Raw genomic sequence first — 16,179 nt, 5'->3', positions numbered from 1 at the left:
GATTAAATGGAACAGTTTATATGAAACAATGGAAGCATCAATGCAAATATTAGTTATTGATATTATCGGCCTTAGAGATCCTCCTTGTTACTTTAACTCTTCCATAGTAGATATTATATCCCCAAAATAGAGATAATATTTATCTTGCTAACTCACAGAAATTCAGAGAAGGCTATTAGCAAATATCTCTCAATATTTGGAAAGTCTCTAAGCACAATTTATCTCATGCTCTCTTCATTTTCCCAATTCTCAGCCACTGACCTGGGCCTGGAAGTAGACTCATGGCCTAAAATGAAAAGTTTTGAATTACCAACTCCTGTCTGATTTTGCTCTGCCCTGGGAAATCTGGCTTGTATTTTCCTCTTATTATTATATATTATTTATGAAAGAATTTTACATTATCTGATGCCACAAGCAAAGTTCAGGTTCACCCATGAAAGGACAAGAAAGGTGTTACTTTCTTGAGGCAGAAAACAGTAAGTATGTGACACACAGTAGTTAGCAGTAGGTTCAAATTAAATCCAAACTGAAACTGCACATAGGTTTAACAGACTTCAGTATTGAGAAATAGGCTGTTCATCTGTGTTAGCTGACTGTTGACACCAAGGACATTTGGTCCTTGGCCCAACTGTCCCTGAAGAACTAGGAATACAAGGAATGTTCAAAATACTCCCTCTGTTCCTGTCCCACACTGAAATTAAGGTAAATCATAATCTTTTCAAAACCAAAAATCCTAACATCTAACAAAGAAGTGAAAGATCGTACAGATGTGCTTCCTGTTGTAGCAAGATGGTACACTGTTCATTTGGATGATGTCTGTAAATAACAGTGAGAATGCAAATTTTTTTAAATAAGCGTACTCAGCTGTAGCTATCCTTCAGCCTTTTTATCAGGATCACTTACAATAGATGGATTCTCTTCTTGGGACAAGGTCTCTCTCTGATCCAGAAAAAGTTGTAGAGTTAATTGGCTCTGAGGCATCTATGAAATATCCTGGTGCATCAGTGGAAGTTGTCTTTCCAATTGTCTATTGTTTTCGTCAAGAATGGCTTACTTAGATTGTTGTTGAAGATTCAGGTTCGTCTTTTGTTTAGGGCCTGGTCCTTAAGGAAATCACTTGGTATTCAAAGCAAACACTCATAACTGATGGGGACTCTGATGAAAACTCACATCATCATGGGAGGTCTTTAGACACTTACTACAATGGCTTGCCAAATGTGTTTACATTTAATTAAGAAAATTCTCCTCAACCAGGAGAAAGTTGCTGAATGAGAAACTCAATTGTTTGGAAACTTGCATCCCTTCCAACAGACAATCAAAAAGAAACAAAATAGAAATACCATCTTGTTAAAGGGAAATGGTTTGCAAAGAAAAAAACCTACTGTATGATGATTGTGTGTTTCCCTCAAATACAAGTTTATATCTACAATTTTAAATGAAGTATTCAGTTGTTTTTACTTCATTTTAGGGCTAGTAGTGGCCTTCAGAGCTTAGTAGACGTACCCTCTAATCTCCTCTAGGGTCCTGGTCTTCTCTTCCTCTCCTTCTCCTCCCCCCTTGCCTCCTTCTCTTCCTCCCTTCCTTGCTTCCTTTCTTTCTTGGAATGAACTTAGAACTAACGAATAAGATTCAAATTCTTCTGTGCTACATATTAATAACTTGAATTTAAATAAAACACTTGACTTCTTTCAAACTCAAGTTTTGTTATCTGAAAAATGCAGGTGATAATAATGATTATCTCAGAAAATTTGTGTGAGAATTGGATGAAATAATGAATATGAAAGAACTTTCTCCAAAACTATGAATCTTTATTATTAGTATCTAGTGAATTCTTTGAAGAAATAATCTCAATATTCATTAATTCTTGCTGTCATGTAGGCCTTTGTTTATCCCAAGGCAAATAGATTCTGCTTTATTCAGTTACACCAATTTCTACCATTCTGTCCTCAGAAATAAAACAACTGATGCCTAAAATCCTCCTTATCCTTTCCTTGGTTTTATTAAGGTTTATTATGTCATAGTGATAATAATATCTGTGTCACCATATCGTCACCATTTTGATAACATATATTGAGTATTTACTGTGTGTTAAGTGTTGAACTACATAATGTAATTAATTCCTCCAACAACTATGACACAGGAACTATAAATAAAACCACTTTAGAAATGAGGAAATTGGAGTTTGAAGAACTTGCCCAAGTTCATACAACTGGTAAGTGGTAAAGCCAAGTTCATACCCAGTTCTGTTTGCCTGATGCTGTGCACACTACCCGTCTTCAGTTGTTAAAAGTGATTGTCATCTTTTTGACACTGTGTATGGGTTAGTCATAAGAGAAAGGGTTCTTAAGTGAGGGTCCATGGACCTCTAGGACATCCTTTGGATGGGCTTTGGGAATCTGAGAAATCTCTGAAATTGAATGCAACATGTTGTAGCAGGCGAGTAGCTTACAGATTCTCAAATTGGACTCCAAAATGCTAGGGCTTAAGAAGATACTCTAAATTACATCTAACAACTTTGATCTTTATCAAAGGGAACCCTTTCCCTAGACTCAGCATTGAGAACAATTGTCTTTCCAGCTACACCTGCAAACCTGGACATGCAGTCCTGGGTGGAGAGTAGGAGGACAGCAACCATCTTCCAAGGCTCATTCTCCTTTGAAGGGAACTTACTGGGCAAGATTATGGATATTTGAGACCATGGAACTGCCAGAAAAAGAAAAAAAAAATTTTTTTCCCTGTGACATTGAACGGTTAGGAAAATGATTGCAGAAGCAGAGTCAGGGGAAGAAGTGTCTTCCAGACCCCTCAAATCATGCGGTTGATAGCAGGTTAAAGAAAAATAGTGCAGTGGATACAGACCAGGATTCTAGAGGCATAATGCTTAGGTTGGTGTCCTGTTTCTCCTCCTGAGTTAACTCTACAATTTATGAAGATTTTAACCTCCCATCACCTTGGTTCTCCTCTCTGACAAAAATGTTGAGTGAGGGGGGGAATAACCATAGCTAATTTGTAGGATTGTTTTATGAATTAAATGAAATTATTTATATACATGCCTAGAACGGTACCTGGCACATATATTAATGTTAGCAATAATAATAATAATAATTATTATTATTTTTATTAATGTGGACATAATTGAAACCCCATATATGAAAGTGTTATTCATAAACACAAGAAAATAACATTTATTACCATTAGTTATTTGGTAAATCTCTACTCTGATGTTCTTAGTGCCACATTTTCTTTTTAAGAGCATTTATAAATTGTTCCATTAAATACCTTAATTTTTAAATGAGTATTTTATATTTCTTTGGTGGTATATGACCACCATGAGGTGTTTTTTTTTTGGCCATTTTTAGTCTTTACATGCATCTTTTCCCACTTTAATGCAGAGAATGGAGGGAGGGTAATTATCTCCTCATTTTCATTTTTACATAGCTATCACTCCATGCCAGGGGTTTTAGCAGTGCAAAATCTGTTTTATCTAAAATGGAATCCATTTAATAACACCAAGAACTTATTCCTATAATTGACTAACAATTGAAAGCAAACTTAGAAACAGAAAAGACAGAGTTACCTATACTAAGAGTCATGTGCATGACAATGGGAGTCTCTTTTCTTCAGTCTTGAAGGATTAAGAAGAGATTTTAAAATGTTAAGTGAATTTGTAATAGAAACAGTAGGAAAGGTATCATTTTATATTTGAGCTTCTACAAAAGCCTTAGGAAATAGCAGATGAGCCGTTTGGGTGTACATGGCTCATTTTTATTCTATCTTTTGTCTGGCAAATGAGAGTTCCTAAAAGAGAGCTTTCTTCTAAGCTAAAGCATTTGAATTAACCTCGGAAAGAGGTTAAATGGCTGAATCAGATTAACCCTGCCTCTGAGTTGTTTCTTGGGCTGCATTTTCTTTCCCTGCCACTAGAATATCTTGGCAGCCTCTTGGTTTCCAAACGGGGCTGCAGAAAAGTTTAGTTTCCCTAGAGATCAAATGCATTGAGTGCCCAGGAAAATAATGTACATGATTGAAGCTAGTCAAGCAAAGACAATAGGAAGTAGTGAGAGCCAAGGTCAACTTGAGACAGCATGGTCTATCTAAAGGAGAGCACTCAGCTCTCTGCTCCAATTCCTTGTTGACTGATGCTTGGATTTTAAGAGGATTTGAAAACCTTGATATTTTATCTGAAATCTCCTAGTTTAAAAAAACTGTCCAGGGGCCGGCCCAGTGGCGTAGTGCTTAAGTTCACTTGCTCCGCTTTGGTGGCCCAGGGTTCACAGATTCGGATCCCAGGCACGGACCTATGCACGGCTTATCAAGCCATGCTGTGGTGGCATCCCGTATATAAAAATAGAGGAAGGTGTAACCGATGTCAGGACCAATCTTCCTCAGCAAAAAGAGGAAGATTGGCAACAGATGTTAGCTCAGGGCTAATCTTCCTCACCAAAAACAAACAAACAAACAAAAAACAGTCCATTATTATTCCAAACACACATAAAAGCAGAAGACAGTATTTAAATGAAACTCCATATACCTATCACTGAGCTTCAGAATTTATCAATTCATCCTCTTTCTTGTCCCTCTCCTTCTCTCTGCCTTCATTGTTTTGAAGCAAACCCTTGATATCTTATTATTTCATCCGTAATAATTTCAGCAGATTTCTCTAAATGCCAGGGACTTTCTTTAAAAAACATAATCAAAACATCATACTCCCTAAACATCATCAAATATGTAGTCAGTGTTCAAGTTTTCCTAATATTTTCATAATACATATCTATTTTTCTTTTTTCCCTCTCTTTTAAGAGTTTAACTGAGAGCTAAATAAAAGCAATACATTGTAATTGGTTGCTATGAGTCTTAAGTCTTTATTTATTTATTGGAGAGGAAGATTCGCCCTGAGCTAACATCCGTTGCCAATCTTCCTCTGTTTTGTATGTGGGATGCCTCCATGGCATGGCTGATAAGTGGAGTAGGTCCACCCCTGGCATCCGAACTCGTGAACCCCAGGCCGCCAAAGCGGAGCACGTCGAACTTTAAGCACTTGGTCAAGGGGCCAGCCCCAAGTCTTTTATTTTTTAATCTATTAATACACCCTTCCTTTTCTTATTTGTTTATTTTTCTCGTAATGAATTTGTGGAAGAAACTGCATTGTTTTTCCTGTATTTTTTTGAATATTTTCAAGTATTTTCCCACTTTGGGTTTTACTCCTTGTGGTGTTAATATGTTTGTCTCTCCCTTGAATTTTCAGTATATTGATAATTATATATAAAAGTTTAATCAAATTCTAGTAGTTTTTTTTTCCCCCCTAAGAATATGTGTACAACCATTGTGATTTTGTGTATTTCCATTTGGATGCATATGAGGTCTGGATGCCTATCCTTTAGTAATATTACATCCCTGATAATCATTGCCTTAATCTGTTAATTTACTAGAGGATTAAAACAAGCAAACAAACAAACAAAAACTCTGGGTACTATCATCACTAGCTAATGACTGCTCTAGACTTTCTTGCTTGCCTTGAACTTGGAGAGGGAGGAGACACACTTTGGCTCAGTGTGTTTAAATCAGAGAAATTAGCATATCTTTTTTTTTTTTTTTTTGCCTGAGGAAGATTCACCCTGAGCTAATATCTATTTCCAATCTTCTTTTTGCTTGAGAAAGATTCGCCCTGAGCTAACATCTGTGCCAGTCTTCCTCTATTTTGTATGTGGGTTGCTGCCACAGCATGGCCGATGACAAGTGGTATAGGTCTGTGCCCAGGAACCAAACCTGTGCCACCAAAGTGGAGTGTGCCAAGCTTAACCACTAGGCCACAGGGCTGGCCCCTAGCATATCTTTAAAACACTTAGTATTAGCTAAGATTTTACTTTATTTACTGTGTTCTACCTCAAGTCACTTATCAGATATTTATTGAATACTTATCTGTTTCCCTTCCTTTACTGTAAGCTCCTTAAGGAGAGGATCTGTATCACATTCAGCCATTGTATCCTCAACATCTAGAAATGACATCTAAAACATTGTAGATTCTCGGTAAATATCTGATGGGTAGATGGATGGATGTGAGAGTGAATTAGTGATTCAATGAATAAATGGATTAATGCACGATATTCCAATCTGTGCTGGTCCAATACTATGCTTTCAGTCTATTAGAGAACGCAGATAAGTAAATAATGTATCAGTTATCTCATAGTTTCTATGGGTAAGGAATTTAGAGGGAGCTTAACTGGGTGGTTCTGGCTTAGGGTCTCTCAGGAGGTGGCAGTTAAGATGTTGGCTGGGGCTGTAATCATCTGAAGGCTTGACTGGAGCTAGAGGGTACACTTCCAACGTGGCTCCCTCATGTAGCTGTTGGTAGAAAGCCCCATTTCCCTGCCAGCTATTGGGAGGAGGCCTCAATTCCTTGACATATGGACATCTCCATATAGCTGCTTGAGTATCCTTCCAACATGCCCACTGACTTCTCCCAAAGGGAGTGATCTAGGAGAAAGCAAGAAGGAGGCCACAGTGCCTTTTATGATTTAGTCTCAGATGTCACACTCTGTCACTTCTGCCTTAATCTATTCTTTAGAAATAAGTCACTAATTCCAGCCCACACACAATGATTAGGCTACACTTTTTGAAGAAAGTGTCAAAGGATTTTGGGGCATATTTTAAACCACCAAAAGTAATAATCACCATGAAGTGATTGTAATCATTACAACAAAGGCTATAGTAGAGAGATGTCCAAAGTGATCTAGATGTGAATGGAATGCCTCTGGAGAAGAATGCGGAGTGAATTAAGGGTTTTGAAATCTGGGTTGAAATCCTGGCTAGCTCTATTAGAAGCTAAACTTGTGACCTTAGGGGAATTATTTTCATTCTTTGGGTCACACTTTTGACAGCTGAAGATGTATGGATTTGAACTTGACTATAACGATAATAATGATAAAACAAAGTAGCCTTTATCAGGTACGTACTATATCACCAAGATTCTAAATGCAGTACATGAAGTGCCACTTTCAACCCTCATGGTGAGTCCTGCTGTTTTGTTTCACAGATGAGGAAATGAGGCATGGGGAGACTGAGTGACTTGTCCAAGGCCACCCACAGGTGGAGACCAAATTCAGACTCTGGCAGTTTCAATTTCAACTTATACCCTGGGCTTTAAACCTTGCTCCTCAATTTGTTGTTTGTGACCCAGTAGCATCAGCATCACCTGGGAGCTTGTTGGAAAAGCAGAATCTCAGGCCACATTCCAGATCTCCTGAAGCAGAATCTGTACTTTACCAGTAGCCCCAAGTGAGTCATATGCACATGAGAATTTGAGAAGCACTTTTCTAAAGGACTATGCTATTAATGTCTGTAAAGAAACTTCCACTCATAAATATAATTCTAAATTCTATACATTTAATAAGCATGGAAAAGATATGTACATGAGAGGAAATTAAACTTTTGATTTATTACTATAGTGAGATTGTTGGCGTTTCTATACCATTCCTTTCCTGACAATTTTCAACAAAATTAAGAACCATTCAGAATTTACGAAGAGGGAACAATTTGATATTGTACTTTTAATAATTATAATAATAAATAATTAATACAGGGGTTTGGGAAAGTTCTCTCCACACCCAGGAGAGAATGAAATGTATTAAGCCCACTGAGTATCAACATCTGCAAGCGACAAGTCAATTTTGCTAATCAATATTGAACAGAGTCATTCAGGAATTGAGGAAAATGTCATAGCTTTGGATGCACAGAAGTAACTATGTGGAAGGTAATGATACTCCCACATCTCTCATTAATAGTCATATTTCTCCTAATCTAATATGGATAAGACATAAGACGTGCTGTCTAGACAGGCTTTGCTAGTGGTTCTCCACCTGCTGCGCATTACAATCACGTGGGAAGTTCCTAAAAATACCGATGCCTGGGCCTGTCCCCAAGAGATCCTGACTTACTTGGTCTTCAGTGAGGTTCTGTTACTAGAACTTTTTAAAAAGCTGCCCATTTGGTCTAATTTGCAACCCGCGTTGAGAACCATTGACCTAGAGAATTACTGTGAGCTATGATTTGTCTTGGTACTTCCCTACTGCTCAGTTAGTGCTGGTTGAATGGGTGTAAGTGGAGATAAAATGAAAAGTTACATAATCACCTTTATCTATTATCCTAGTAGATTTACTCATTAGGTCCTTTGGTTCCAAGCACCCTAAGTGCATGTAAGTTAAATAAAAGGAGGAGTGATTTGCTGGAAGGACATGGGATAGTCCACAAAGATGATGACAGTGCTATCCAACATAAATGCGAACCACCATTTAATTTTAAATTTCTAGTAGCCATGTTAAAAAAAAAAAAAGTAAAACCAAACAGGTAAGATTTTAATTTTGATAATATATTTTATTTAACTGATGAAAGGAAAAACTCGTTTTTTTCTGTACTCTGCTCAATACTTCTGATATCTGATGTGTGTGGGTTTTTCCCACACCAAGCAATTCTTCAACACGCTAACTACTGGGAGTTATTGTAAACCCCACAGGTTAAGGGCTCAGTCCCACAAGACTGCCGTGTCTCCCTCTCCCCAACTTCAGACACCAATCTCAAGTCCAAGTTGTTACCTGTGCTTCTAACTAACGGGCTATAAATCAGAGATTCCCAGGCCCCCCTCCTCAGGTTTGATAATTTGCTAGAGGGGCTCACAGAACTCAGGAAAACAGTTTACTAGATTACCAGTTTATTATAAAGGCATACAACTCAGGAACAGCCAGATGGAAGAGATGCATAGGGTAACGGTTGGGTAAGAGGTGTGGAACTTCCATGCCTTCTCCAGATGTACCACTCTCCCAATACCATCCTGTGTTCAGCAATCCAGATGCTCTTGAAACCCTGTAGTTCAGGGATTTCCCATGAAGTCTTCATTACATAGTTACGATTGATTAAATCATTGGCCATTGGTGATTGAACTCAATCTCCAGCCCCTCTCCCCTCCCAGGGGATGGGGGCCTTAGGAGACTGAAATTTCCAACCCTCTGATTACACGGTTGTTTCCCCTGGAAATCAGCTCCCATTGGAGGCTATCCAGGAGTCACCTCATTAACTTAAATTGAGGTGTGGTTGAAAGGGGCGTATTATAAATAACAAAAGACAGGCTTTTAGCCTTTATTGCTCTTATGACTTAGGAAATTCCAAGGGTTTTAGGAGCTCTGTGCCAGGAATGGAGATGAAAACCAAATATATATTTCTTATTACAAGCCATAATATCACAACCAAATGTTTCCAAAATATTATTTCAACATGTAATCAATATAATAAATTATTAAGAAGTTATTTACATTTTTTTTTTTACATTCCAGAAAGTTGGAATAAGAGAAAGGGTAGAATTACAGAGAAGGGGCAAAGATGCATTACCAAGTTGGCCACCCCTACAGGTATCTCATGTTTGACCCCATGGAATCTTCTGAAGAGTCCTATTTAAATATGTCTGAGAACTGTATACCTGTGGATAAAAGGAGAAAAGTTTTATCCATCAGTCTTTGGACAAGCGTGGCCCCATTGCATTAACTGCCCCTCACGTCTGAGTTGCCCATGCCTGTGGGCCAAGCAGGTTCCACTGGGGTCTGTTACAGCAATATCTTGAGGCTGCACCGCATGCTTTGGGCAGGAAGTGAGTAGGGATGTGGTGCAGGCCCAAGACTAGCGTGCTGTCAGGGCACACCTGTGGGCAGCTAGTCAGAGCTGAGAGGAAATAGTTGCTGCAGCAGTGGTTGGAGTAGGGGTAGGACTGAGAGGCTCTGAGTGGCACAAGAGATGTCCCTACTAGGTAATGCCAATTCTCTGAGAAGTTAATGTGTTGTTTAAAAAATAAATTTTGTGAATTTAAAATTGTGGCCATGTGTTGCATGACTTGTCACAACTTCTAATATATCATACTACAGCGTATTGTGAGATTTTCAAGAGTGAACTATAACATACAACATTGAAAATGTTTATTTGTCCAAGGAAAACTTTTGGTGAGGTGTATTTTGCAAGACTAGTGTATCATGTATCACATTTTATGAAGAAAGGCTATACATCTTTGCTACTCAAAGTGTGTTCCATGGACCAGCAGGCTTAGCATACATTTATATACATTATCTAAATGCCAGTGGGAACATACAAGGGAGATAGAGAATTTAGCAACATAAGGGCCGTACCTGGGAGCTGATTAGAAAGCAGAATCTCAGGCTCACCTCAGACCCACTGAGTGAAAATTTGTATTTTAACAAGATCCCCAGCGATTCATCTGCACACTAAAGTTTCAAAAGCACTGCCTTGCACAATGATTTACTCAATTAAATTGTTTGTTTAAGATGCTGTTGTGATCATTATTTCACTGTATAAAATACGTATATTTCTAGAAAGTGAATGATAACCCAGATATTCAATCAAATGCACCATGGGAGATCTCACTATTTAGAACAATATTTCTCAAATTATTTATCAGACATTGGACTTCATTGTTCAATTGCAGACTCCTGGGGCCCACCTCATACTTAGCAAAATCATAATTTCTAAGGCTGGGTTGCAGGAGCCTGAATTTTAAAAAGCTACCTACATAATTCTTACACTCATTAAAGTTTGAGAACCACAATTTAAAAGGATGCAATTGTGAAATCTATGCATAAAGCCTCCTGTTATAGGTTGAATACAACACTATAAATATCATCCCGAAGATCTTGTACGTAAATGTGGAATTTTAGTTTTTTCATGCTTCATTTACACATTTGTTTACTTATATAATCGTTTTGAATGCCTGCTATATGCAACACTCTGCCTAGATGCTGGGCAATGCATGGTAAAATAAGATACTATCTCTTGTCTAAAAATGCTCCATCTGGTTGACAGAAAGTCGATTATCATTCAGCTGGATGAGGGGCAAGTTAGTAATGTAAAATAGGTGCTGAGAGCCAAGAAGAGCACATCCCCAGTGATGACTGTGGAAGGGTCTTTTATGGAGGACAGAGACCAGATCTGTTTTTAAAATGATACATGCAAAGTAGTTAGGTCTGATCACCTCAATAAACTCTGCCAGATTATATTTCCTAGACACAATTTTTTAATGATTCATTGAGAATATGAATATGAATATGAAAATAATGACCAAATCATTATTTTTCAGGCCATTAAATATGCATTTTCTTTCTCTTTCCAAACAAATGTATGGCCCTTAAGCTAATGAATTCTCTATTTCCCTTATATGTTCTCAGTGGCATTTAGGCAATGTATATAAATGCACAAGTTGTCCAACTGACTCAAGAATATGTTCCTATGATATGCAGTAGAGCACTTCTATCTTAATGGAGGATAAGCCATTGATTTGACCTGATTTTTTTTTTCCTGGGCTGGGAATATGTGTAGCTTGCTCATAATTGTCCACTTAGTACATCAAAAAGAAACTTACGTGAATAAACTTTGTTATACTAGACTTTGAGTGTTGGAAACATCTTTTTTACCAAGAAAAGGTCACTTATGTGGTAATTGCTAGAGGATCAAGAAGCTGAGCATCCAGAAACACTGTGGAGCATCATTTTCACATCTCAGTTCTGCATGGGTATCATTCAGGAGGAAGAATATTTCTGATGAATGAATTAAAGAGGTAAACCCTATTTAGGAAATCTTAGAGCAAACCTTGGCTTAAAAGATGTTAAGACAAAGTATGTTTCAGTTTCTTAACTTTTCTTTTTTACTTGTTAACGTGGTCAACAATTACATGTGGAATGTCTACAATTCTCTGTATATTGTTTCGGTAGCACTTAGCACTGCTTGGCACTTGGTGTGACCTCACCATTGCTGAATGTATTACAACACAAGGGACTTTCATATAGAAATAAATTACACACAATACTACCACATATTCAACCAAATGTAATATGATCTAAAAGAAATCTATTTAAAAAACATGCAAAAAATATGTACTATATGGAGATGTCATTGACCCCCCAGCTTAAAGAGCTTCAGTCTGGTTGGGTTTTGTAGAAGCCAGGACTGACTTCTTCCACAGACATGATAGGCACTATGCCTAGGGTCCACAATATTTTTAGGGGCCCATGAAAATGTTTTAATTTCTTTTAAAATCAGAAGGCAAAAACTGAACTTTCAAGTTGAAGAAATGTTTGAATATATAATATGAATACATTTATCTTTATACCAATGCAGTTATAAAATATAATTTTTAATATTTTTTTATGAAAGAAGAGGCCCATGAAAGCAAAAGTGCCTTGAGCCCGTGAAGGTCATAATGCAGCCGTGGCACCAGAAACGGGACTTCCCCATCCCTACCCCAGTAGGTGTCCAAGGCTCTCCTTTTCTTTTCTTGGCTTAAGACTTCTTCTGAAGGATTGTGTTAGTGTCCTAGGACTGCTGTAACAAAGTACCACAACCTGGGTGGCTCAAAACAAAAAGAAACTTGTTCTCTCATAGTTCTGCAGGTTAAAGGTCTGAAATCATGGTGTCGGCAGAGTTGGTTCTTTCTTTCTTTTTTTTTTTTTTAAACAGTTTTTTTCATTTATTTATTTTTTTGTGAGGAAGATCAGCCCTGAGCTAACATCCATGCTAATCCTCCCCTTTTTCCTGAGGAAGACCGGCTCTGAGCTAACATCTATTGCCAATACTCCTCCTTTTTTTTTTCCCCCAAAGCCCCAGTAGATAGTCGTATGTCATAGTTGCACATCCTTCTAGTTGCTGTATGTGGGACGCGGCCTCAGCGTGGCTGGAGAAGCGGTGCGTCGGTCCGCGCCCGGGATCAGAACTCGGGCTGCCAGTAGTGGAGCGCGCGCACTTAACCGCTAAGCCACGGGGCTGGCTTAGCGGTTCTTTCTGAGGTAGCATCTGTTCACTTACTCTCTCCTCGCTTCTGGGGATGACCGGAAATCCTTGGTGTTCCTTGGCTTGCAGCTGCATCACTTCAATCTCTGTCTCTGTGATCACATGGCTGTCTCCTTCTGTGTCTCTGTCCAAATTTCCTTCTTTGTATGAGGACATCAGTCATATTGGATTAGAGCCCATCTTGATGACCTCATCTTAACTTGATTAAATCTGCAAAGATCCTATTTCCAAATAAGGTCATGTTCACAGCTACTGGGGTTTAGGATTTCAACATATTTTTTGGAGGGACACAATTCAACCCATAACACATTGTTTACATGGGGTAATCAGAAGGGACCCAACAAAGTTGGTGGTGTCATTCCTGAGGGCAGACAGGCCAGATGCTTATTATAAAGCCTTCATAGGTGTTGTTGATGATGGAGGCCTAGCCTGTTTTCTCCTGGGAGGCCCACTCCTTGCTGGACAATTTGTTCAAACAACCCTGATCTCTCTCCTCTAGTCTCTTTTTAGTTCTGGGGAAATCTTAGTGCGTCTGTTGTTTCTTTCAAGGGTGATCTCTTCTCAAATCTCTCTTTTGTCTTACTTACAACAGACCTATTTAACTCAAAGTCTGCAACTTTAGTAATGGGAAAAAATGTTTCCTCTTATCTAGGTCAGGGAAGGCTTAATATTTAAACCTTCCGCAGGAGGGAGGGTTGATACACACCATCCTGCTATGCAGCCAAGGAAAAGAAACTGACCCAAACCAACCAAACCAAATGCAATCGCTGTGTTTCCACAGTAAAGCAATATATACCCTGACATCAGCATCATGCCGCAGAGGAGGGAAAAGTTCATTTTTCCTAAGAGGGAAGGTGGTGAACACAGAAGACCTCATAGAGGAGGTGATGTTTGAAGTGAACCTTCATGGACAAATAAGAGATTGCTGGACACAGAGAGATATCTATGGGGACGAGTAGGCGGGGAAAGCATTCCAGGCAGAGATCACAGCATCAATAGAAACATAGAGTGTGACGTGTTCACAAAAAGGCAGTCCAGTGTGGCTACAGGTCTAGAGTGTATGTGTGGGAAGAACAAGAGTTGAGCCTGTAAAGGGCTAACTGTTTGTTAGGTGTCATTTTACTGTGACTCTAAATTGGGGGTATTGAAAATCTCTCCTTAGAAATTACCTCTGCCCCAGGAACCTCACCACGTGAAATTGATATTATAATGCAGATGCTCATAAGTAGAAGTAGGAATGTGTTAGTTTCTCATCACTGCTGTAACTAATTACCACAAACTTATTAGCTTAGAACAACATAAATTTCATTTTATAGTTCTGGAGGTCCGAAGTTGAATTAATCCTGTTTAGCTAAATCAGGATGTTGGCAGGGCTGTGTTTCTTTCTGGAGGCTCAAGAGAAGAATAAGTTTTCATGCCTTTTCCAACTTCTAGAGACTGCCCTCATTCCTTGGATCATGTTCCCTCTTCCATCTTCAAAGCCAGCAATGGCCAGTCCAGACTTCCTCACATTGCATCACTCTTAATACTCTGTCTTCTGCCTCCCTTTTCCACTTAGAAGGGCCCTTGTGATTAGATTGGGCCTACCAGGGTCATTTAGGATAATCACCTCATCTCAAAGTCAGATGATTAGCAACTTTAATTCCATCTACAATCTTAATTCCCCCTTGCCATGTAATAGACATATGCACAGTTTCCAGAGACTAGGGTGTGGACACCTTTGGGAGATGGGCATTATTGTGCATACCGCAAGGAGATAGTAAAATAAGAGACTTAAGGCCAACACATCTCTGCCACGTGAAGAAGTTAAAGGGTAGCTCATTTTAGGATTGAATATATAGCACGGGTGGGTGACAGTAGAAGTTCCCTGTTTATACAGAGCTGGGGGTAGATTTTGAGAAGTGTCTTAAAATATGACATTCTGGCATCCCCAGAACTCTCAATCGTCTCTGTAAAGGCTGGGACACCGACTCCCTGAGTCATGCCTGTGAGCACAAGCATATGTTTTCAGAACTGGATTATTGGTACGCTCCTCTGCCCTCTCTTTCTTTCTCTTGTGTCTTCCCTGATTTTTCCATTTCTGGCCTTCTTACATGTGTGTTTTGCTCTGCCTACTTCTTATTTTAACATCAACCTCCTGTGCTCTTTTAGAAGCCTCATTACCCAAAGATCTAGTTAGAGGAGATTAGCAAGTGACCATGACTGAGAGAATGGCATTTGCAACATCTTCATTTAAAAGGCAAATCCCACTCTGCACCAGGGATCTACCATTTAGTTACAAGTAGTAGGAGTCTCCAGCATCAGAATTAATGCACTGATGTATTTATATCCCTTATATCTCATGACACCTACCTTCCAAAGCCTTACATGGCTAAGAGAATACAACTAGGTGACTACCTGTAACTATTTACCATCACCCCCACCCCCTGACAATGACTACATTGCAGCTTCTCAGGGCTGATCACCTACTTTATACCCTAAGCAAAAGGAGGGGGAGGCAGAGGGAATGGATTATGCCAGTGTCATATCAGTCATATCAGAGAGCATGATGGGACTTGACATAACCCGGTGATTTGGGGAACATGACTCATGCAGCCTTGCTGCCTAAGACAAGCTGGGTTGTACTGTAGGCAGCAGCTGATAGGTTGTTACCTATCAGGGCCACCTCCAAGTTGTCAAGCACCTTGTGGCCAGTAGGACCAGAAGTGATGACTCAGGGCTTGACAGATCTATGCTGTTTAGAAGAAATGCCATCACGTGAATGGCTTTAGTCTTCACAGTCAAAGGAGGATGGCTGAATCCTGAATAACCTGCCTATTTTAGGTCCCCCTCCATTACTCCTGCTTATAAATGCTACTGGGACAAAAGGATTCATGGCATTGAAAGTTCAAGGGCTTTTCTAACCCTGGGAGTTTTCTCTGCTATGTTTTTGAAAAGGAGATTCAATTTGCCCTTGATAAACCACTTTGGAATATTTATCACCATGGCACCTGTATAAAAAAGAAACATCCTCCTGGGACTCAGGAGAGAGGAGAAAAAAAATGCTCATTTGTGAAATTGCATGTCCAGAAATTATGCTCATGTAAGAATAATCACTGATGATACCAACTCCATTTTTCTCCGGTAAATTCTCTCTTGCCCTTAATTCAGCTAGTTTAAACACCTAATGCAGTGGTTGCTAATAAGGCATAATTGTTGAGTCACTACTCCTTGACTATATCTCACCAGAAAATATGGGATTTGATTGCAACATTTCTGGATTGAATTCCAAAGCTGCCCAAATTAACATGTTCGACCCCAACCTATGTTTCCAGCTTGACTTACTTCTGCTCCATTACCAAACTC

This window comes from Diceros bicornis, chromosome 2, assembly GCF_020826845.1.
Source record: "Diceros bicornis minor isolate mBicDic1 chromosome 2, mDicBic1.mat.cur, whole genome shotgun sequence".
Classification (NCBI taxonomy): Eukaryota; Metazoa; Chordata; class Mammalia; order Perissodactyla; family Rhinocerotidae; genus Diceros; species Diceros bicornis.
The sequence above is the reverse complement of the archived record's forward strand: the minus strand, read 5'-3'. Positions refer to the sequence as shown.